General features: G+C 36.3%; 1 protein-coding gene across 5 annotated transcripts in view; it reads left to right on the top strand.

Annotated features, from left to right (window-relative positions):
- Positions 1–2,830, top strand: part of METTL8 (methyltransferase 8, tRNA N3-cytidine) — a 28,041-nt gene extending 25,211 nt beyond the window's left edge. For all 5 annotated transcript variants that reach the window (XM_062604676.1, XM_062604675.1, XM_062604678.1 and 2 more), the window contains one exon: positions 2,542–2,830. The gene's annotated coding sequence lies outside the window, so the exon portion shown is untranslated. The remainder of the gene's footprint in view (positions 1–2,541) is intronic.
- Positions 2,831–6,000: the final 3,170 nt, after the last annotated feature.

A 6,000-nucleotide genomic window follows, 5' to 3' on the forward strand; every position in this document is an offset into this window, starting at 1 on the left:
ATAAATAATGAAGACAAAATCTCCTTCTGGTTTGCATGTAAGTTATCCTTTCATACTAACTGCATGTGGTATGCATAGGTTTCAGATCAGTCAGTGACTGGCATCCTCCATTGATTGATTTATCCCTCTGAAGTGTCCACTTTTCATCTCTATGGTCATCAGAAACATGCCAAACTCAAGTGTCTGTAACAGCGTAGTGATAAATAACTTTGAAGTGCCATAGATTGTAAACTGAATATCATGTAGAAAAGAATTACCAAAATGCCAGAACAGTGCTGAAACCAAATAGTTAAAATTTGCCTGGATAAATACAAGCATGATTTTTATGATATGTCAGATATGCTAGAGGGAGGGGCAAGAGTACTCCAGAGTACATTTTGTTAATACTTTTATGCAGAATGTAATCACACTAAAATGGCAGCTGGGATATTTTTGTTGTTTACAGAGAGAGGTTTCTTTCTTAGGGCTTGAGTCTTAGAAAAAAGACAAATGCTTTTGCATTGACCCTAGGAGGATAGGACTACACTAGTATGTCAAGTGCTTTTAAGAAGAAAAACAAAATTCACACACTGTTTTCAGATGCAGACCATGATGCTGAGGCTGTTGAGCTGGCGTTTAAAGATGCCATTTCTGCTATTTCAATGTAAATTTACAATCACTCAGCTACAAAGAGGAGAGTACAAGAACCAGGTGAATAAATAAAATAAATCTCTTGCTTCAACAAGGATATAGAATGCATGTGATCTATAACATGCTTGCAGCTTTGAGTGCCATTAATACAGTGACACTCTCGAAGTCTCTTTTCTTGCTTTTGTTTTAGTCTGAAGGGTAAGCATGTCACAGCTGGCAACCCATTTTTGTGCAAATAGTTATCTGGTAAGCTAAGTAGAACCGACTGTCTTCTAGAAAAAAAATTAATGATCTAAATTTAGATGCTCAGTATCTTCATTCCCTCTGACAAGATGAGAGACCAGCTTAATTTTGTAAACCCAGATCTGTTCCCAGAATGAGGTGTAATAAGGAGTCTTTGAAGGTAGAATTTGGTGCTGCATTTCTGGTGTTTCTGCACTACCATTAGAGTAAGAAACTGTTTTATGAATTAAGTGGCTCAGGAAGTTTGGTTAGCAATGGCATTATTGTAGCCTGCAATGAAACTCTTCTGATATAAATCAGAAGTTAAAATGTAAGCTGGTTTTTTTCGAGCCCTAGGAGACTGTAGCATCTCTGTGGGAAATATAAATAAGTATCTGTTTTAATTAGGTTGCTACCATGTGCTATTAACTGTGACTTCTGAGTATGCATAGCTCTTAGTCTAGTGCAAAGCATTTTCAGTTGTAGAATTTTCCAGGGTGGTGATGGTGATGATAAGCTCTTGAGCATCACACAATCTTATTCATGTGTGTGATGTAGATTTTCCATGTGTAGAAGCTAATGAAACGTTTGCTTTGGCTCTCACACTGCTATGTTGATTCTGGCAAGATTTTAATATGCTGTGTTGTTAGCTTAACAAAAATGTGACATCAGAAGAAACCAAACCCTGAAATCTCTTTTGGCCTTGAGCAAAATTGGCTGCTTCTCTTCCACACCTTGGAGTGCAAGTATTGGCTGCCTCTTTTAGAATAGTGGTGCCTGGTTTAGAAGTAAGTAATAAGATCGGCTACTATTTGTAAGTGTAGAATATCCACTCTAAAGTGAACTGTAACTACTCTGAACAGTTGTAAGACTGATAGAAGAGGAAATGGACAGAGCCATCATTCCCAATAAGAACTTTTGAATCTGAGTAGAACTTTCTGTGTTTTGGCTTTGTGACATTGCAATTTTCAAAAAGCTGAAGCGAAGACATGTTTTTTAAAGTATTTCATATTATCTGTATTATTTGTGAAAATTAGTATTACAATACTGCCAAAAGAAAGGCGAGTAGAACTACTGAAGTAAAAGAAAGAAGGGAGATGCAGACAACTATATAGGAAATGCAGTTTAAAATAACTTATTGTTAATTAATTTTGGGGGGGTAGGAAATTAAGGCATTGCAAACAAAGTGTGCACTAGTGTAGCATTTGCAATACCAGTATAGAAAAAGGCTGTAAGTTTCACTTTTTGAAATCTGAAGTTATTTCTCTTGTCAGATATGTACCTGAAATCTCTAAATAAATACCAAACATTTTAATTGTTAATTGCTCTGGTTTTGGTTCAGCATGACTCCCTGTGCTGGTAAAACAGACTTGTGAATGTAAATGGCAGTTAGGGGAAGATAATCTTGTTAGAATTGAGTTTTGGCCCCATTGGCTTTGGCTTGCTTTATCAATAGCGTATACTTTTTGCCCATCTCCATTGGTACTGCAGTACATTTACATACAGGGGTACATGAGAATGGTACTTACTGGTTTAGAACTTGTAATTTTAAGCAACTACAAGAGAGGTGTAAAGAAAGCAACGAACCTTTTTTCCTAGGCTAATTCTGAAGTATCTAGTCAACAACAAATCATATAAAAAAATGTTTATTTGTTTTTTTGTTGTTGTTGTTTGTTTTTTTTTTTACAGCAACACCAAGACAGATGCTTGTGCCTTGTCTATAAAACCACTGAATCTGAAGAGGACAACCAAAATGCAGGGCAAACTGGGAGACAGCAGGAATTCTAGTGACAGTAGGGAAAAGTTTCTTGTATTGGAGACTGTTATTTCTGTTCTGTCTTTAGCTGAGTTGCAAGTGAAAGACAAGGAAATCTGCGGGTTCTGCTGTTTAATAATGACTAAGAAATTGTAACAAACCATCCTGAAATTTGTATTAAACACCAGTGGAAATCACATAAATTTTGCTACTTCATTTTGATTTGTGGTGTCATCTTTATTCACTGTTCTGCAGTGTCCTTTCATCTTTGACATATGCCTTGTTTCCCTTTATTCCTGTGCATAGTAGACAAGCAGTTTCCACAGGAGCTATATACACAAACATTTGCAGTAAAGTTTGCTGTCTGGGCTGTTTCTAGTATTAAAGCAAAAGAGTTTTGTTTCCTTCTGTACCGGCCAGATTGCTTTTTATTTTTGTGTGAATGCAATGAATTGTATAGATGATAAATTAATATAGCAGTATTTCCTGTATTTTTAAATTCTTTTAAGCTAAATATAATTTAGGGTATGCTGTTTGTAATGGCAGTGATAATAGCAGACAGCTCATACTGTCTTTCTTCATAGAGTGTCTTCGTAATGGGTGATTGAACAGCCTTGGAAAAAAATCATATATATAATTAAAATATTAATCGCCACTATTGCTCACAATACAGGTCACTTTGCGTTTCAGTATCTGTAAACTTCTTTCCATGTTTGGAACAAAGATTGGATACTGGAGGGGTTTTCTACACCAGTTATGTGTCAGTTGCCATCCTTTTGAGAATTGGCCAAAAATTGGATAAATCTAAATCTGCTAAATGCAGTTACAGTAAGTGTACAGTCAGTAAGAACAACATGGGTTGCCGTGGGCATCTTGGCAGATTCTTTGTTGTACCTGGTGGTCCAGGCATATAGGTCATGCCTAGACTGGCCTTTGAGCTGAGAAGGGAACTTCTCTGTCCAGCAACTGTCCTTTACCCTTTGCTAGCATTAAGCAACTAGAAGAACAGCTTGCCTAATTGGAAAGCAAGAGCCATATGGGCAGAAGGGGAGGAAGATGATGATGCAGCACAAAGGCAGACAAGAGGATTGAGTGTTTCCTCTGGGAACAGGAGTAAGAAGGAAGCTTGGACATGAAGATGAAATGAGTTGAAGAACTGAGAACACCATGGGCACCATATAGGGAGAAGATGTATCAGGAGACAATGTGGCAGGGTAAGGCTACTGGCCAAGAAAAATCAGTGAAATAAAATTGAGGAGCCAAGAAGAAAAAGAGAGGAAATAGGGTGTAACCTGGGTAAACAAAGGACTTGGGGTAAGAATTGGAGGTGGGAAGACCTATCTTCAAAGTCTTTTTCTTCCAAGTGGTACTATATTTTCACATCTTGGTGGATTATATAGGTTTTGTCTTTCATCCATATGTGCACAGTGTATTTCAATTTATTACAAAGATGGAATGTTTCATTTGTTGTAGTTTGTATAGGCTATGTACATGTTTGCAACAGTGAGGCAGGTTTATGATACACCTGCTTTTGCTTTTTTCCTTAGAGAACAATGTTTTTACCTTTTTTCTATAGTGACAGAAGCCACAATCCTAACCTCCTGGGAAGCAAATACAAAAGAATAACAGAAGTGTCTGCATCCTGATTGTGTTCAGTCAAGGTAAAACAATTAAATTTACTCCATATATTCTGATGTCGCCCCCTTTCAATGAAGACCAAATCTGCAGATTATCACCTTGAAGTGCCTCCCAATCTCAGTCTCTGTTATACTTGCATCTGTTCCATAGAGTTTAAATGAATTTATATGAACTGGAAATACAATTTAAAAGGAAAATAGGAGAATAATCTGAAGGCTTTCTGGGATTATAACAGTTTAGAGAAGGAATATGTTTATTATTTTAAAACCCACTCACAGCTGCAGAGGAACACTCATCCAAGAGGCTGAAAATTTAGGTTATTTGAGGTATAGGGTACATCATCAAGAATACTAAACCTAATATCTGTTATGAAGCTTTGTTTATTTAACTTGCCCAAAGATACCTTGTCAACTGTTATCATGAAAAACTAGTTGGCAACAAGATTGTCTCATTTTCAGAGGGTATTTTATTGATCAGGTTACTACAATGTTGAAAAGAACATGAAAGATTAGGAAAGCAAGTGACTTAGTTTAATGATGGCTAAAACACACTAATGGTATACACAATTTAATAAATGTTCAAAGAATAATCTGAGCGTTCATGTGTATCAATACTAAATGAGCTTATAAATTCATAAAAAACATAGACGTGATATATGCTGCTAGTTATAACAACAACCAAAATGTTAAAATTTAGAAATATGATGTAAAAATAGAATGCTAGATAGTTATAAATGTGATTTTAAAATAGAATTCTCTATAGCTACTGCATAAATCCAGCATATAGCCTTCTCGGTAGTGTGTCCTGTTCAGCTAGAAAAAGATGCAGTACGAATAGGTGATGAAAATTCCTGGAGACATGAAAAAACTTTATATGAAGGCAGGTTAGGGAAATGGATACTAGACAATGTGAGGATGGCATATAACCCTATGTTATACTATTTAGAACATCTAGTTTATCCCTTTACACAACACAAAAAGGTGAACTAGTCACGTTGGCAGGCAGCAAACCTACATTGATACAGTATGCCCTATAAAAACACAAGGAGTCACATTGTTCACAAGGCTAAAAGATTGGTAAGTTACCAAAATTGGGTTATATTTTTCCATTTTTATTTTATATATGTGAAAGAGAAAATCTGCATATTTACTGTTTACAATTTTAAAATGCCTCCAGTAAAACTAACCCAAAACCTCAACAATCCTACAACCTTTCTCATTACCTAGCATTGCACAGCAGTAGAGCTGGAGAAGAAACCTGAACATAGTCTAGTAGGCACAGTTTACTGAATTAAGAAAAGAGGGGAGTGGTGGCGAAGTAGAAAAAAAAAAGGTAACATACTAATTGGCATGACAACATATAGTCCTGTAGCAATCATACAGCAGTTAGTATTTTATATAGAATGACAAATTCAGTGCAGTGCCTGAGAGGGAGACATCAGTCTTGCCACACTTTCCTGTCACTTACAACAATATCACTGTAAACTGGCATGTGGACAAGCCAAAACCCAAAGAATAAAAAGAATTATTTTGCTAAAAGAGCATACAATTGATTGATTATGCTTGGTTCAGACTGGCTGTATCAGAGGGTTTGATTGCAGAGCCATCATGACTTTTTTCTTTATTTAGTGTTAGACACACTCTAGCTTCCATTTTCTCCCAAATAACAAGTGCTCTTTAAATGGAGGAGCTGCATCTTTGAACTTGAATAAAGGGTTGTTGTGCAGCGTAGGATTTAGTAGATGGGCGTAGAGA

This window comes from Pezoporus occidentalis, unplaced genomic scaffold, assembly GCF_034315485.1.
Source record: "Pezoporus occidentalis ecotype Australia unplaced genomic scaffold, CSIRO_AGI_Poc_V1 ctg88, whole genome shotgun sequence".
Taxonomy (NCBI): domain Eukaryota; kingdom Metazoa; phylum Chordata; class Aves; order Psittaciformes; family Psittacidae; genus Pezoporus; species Pezoporus occidentalis.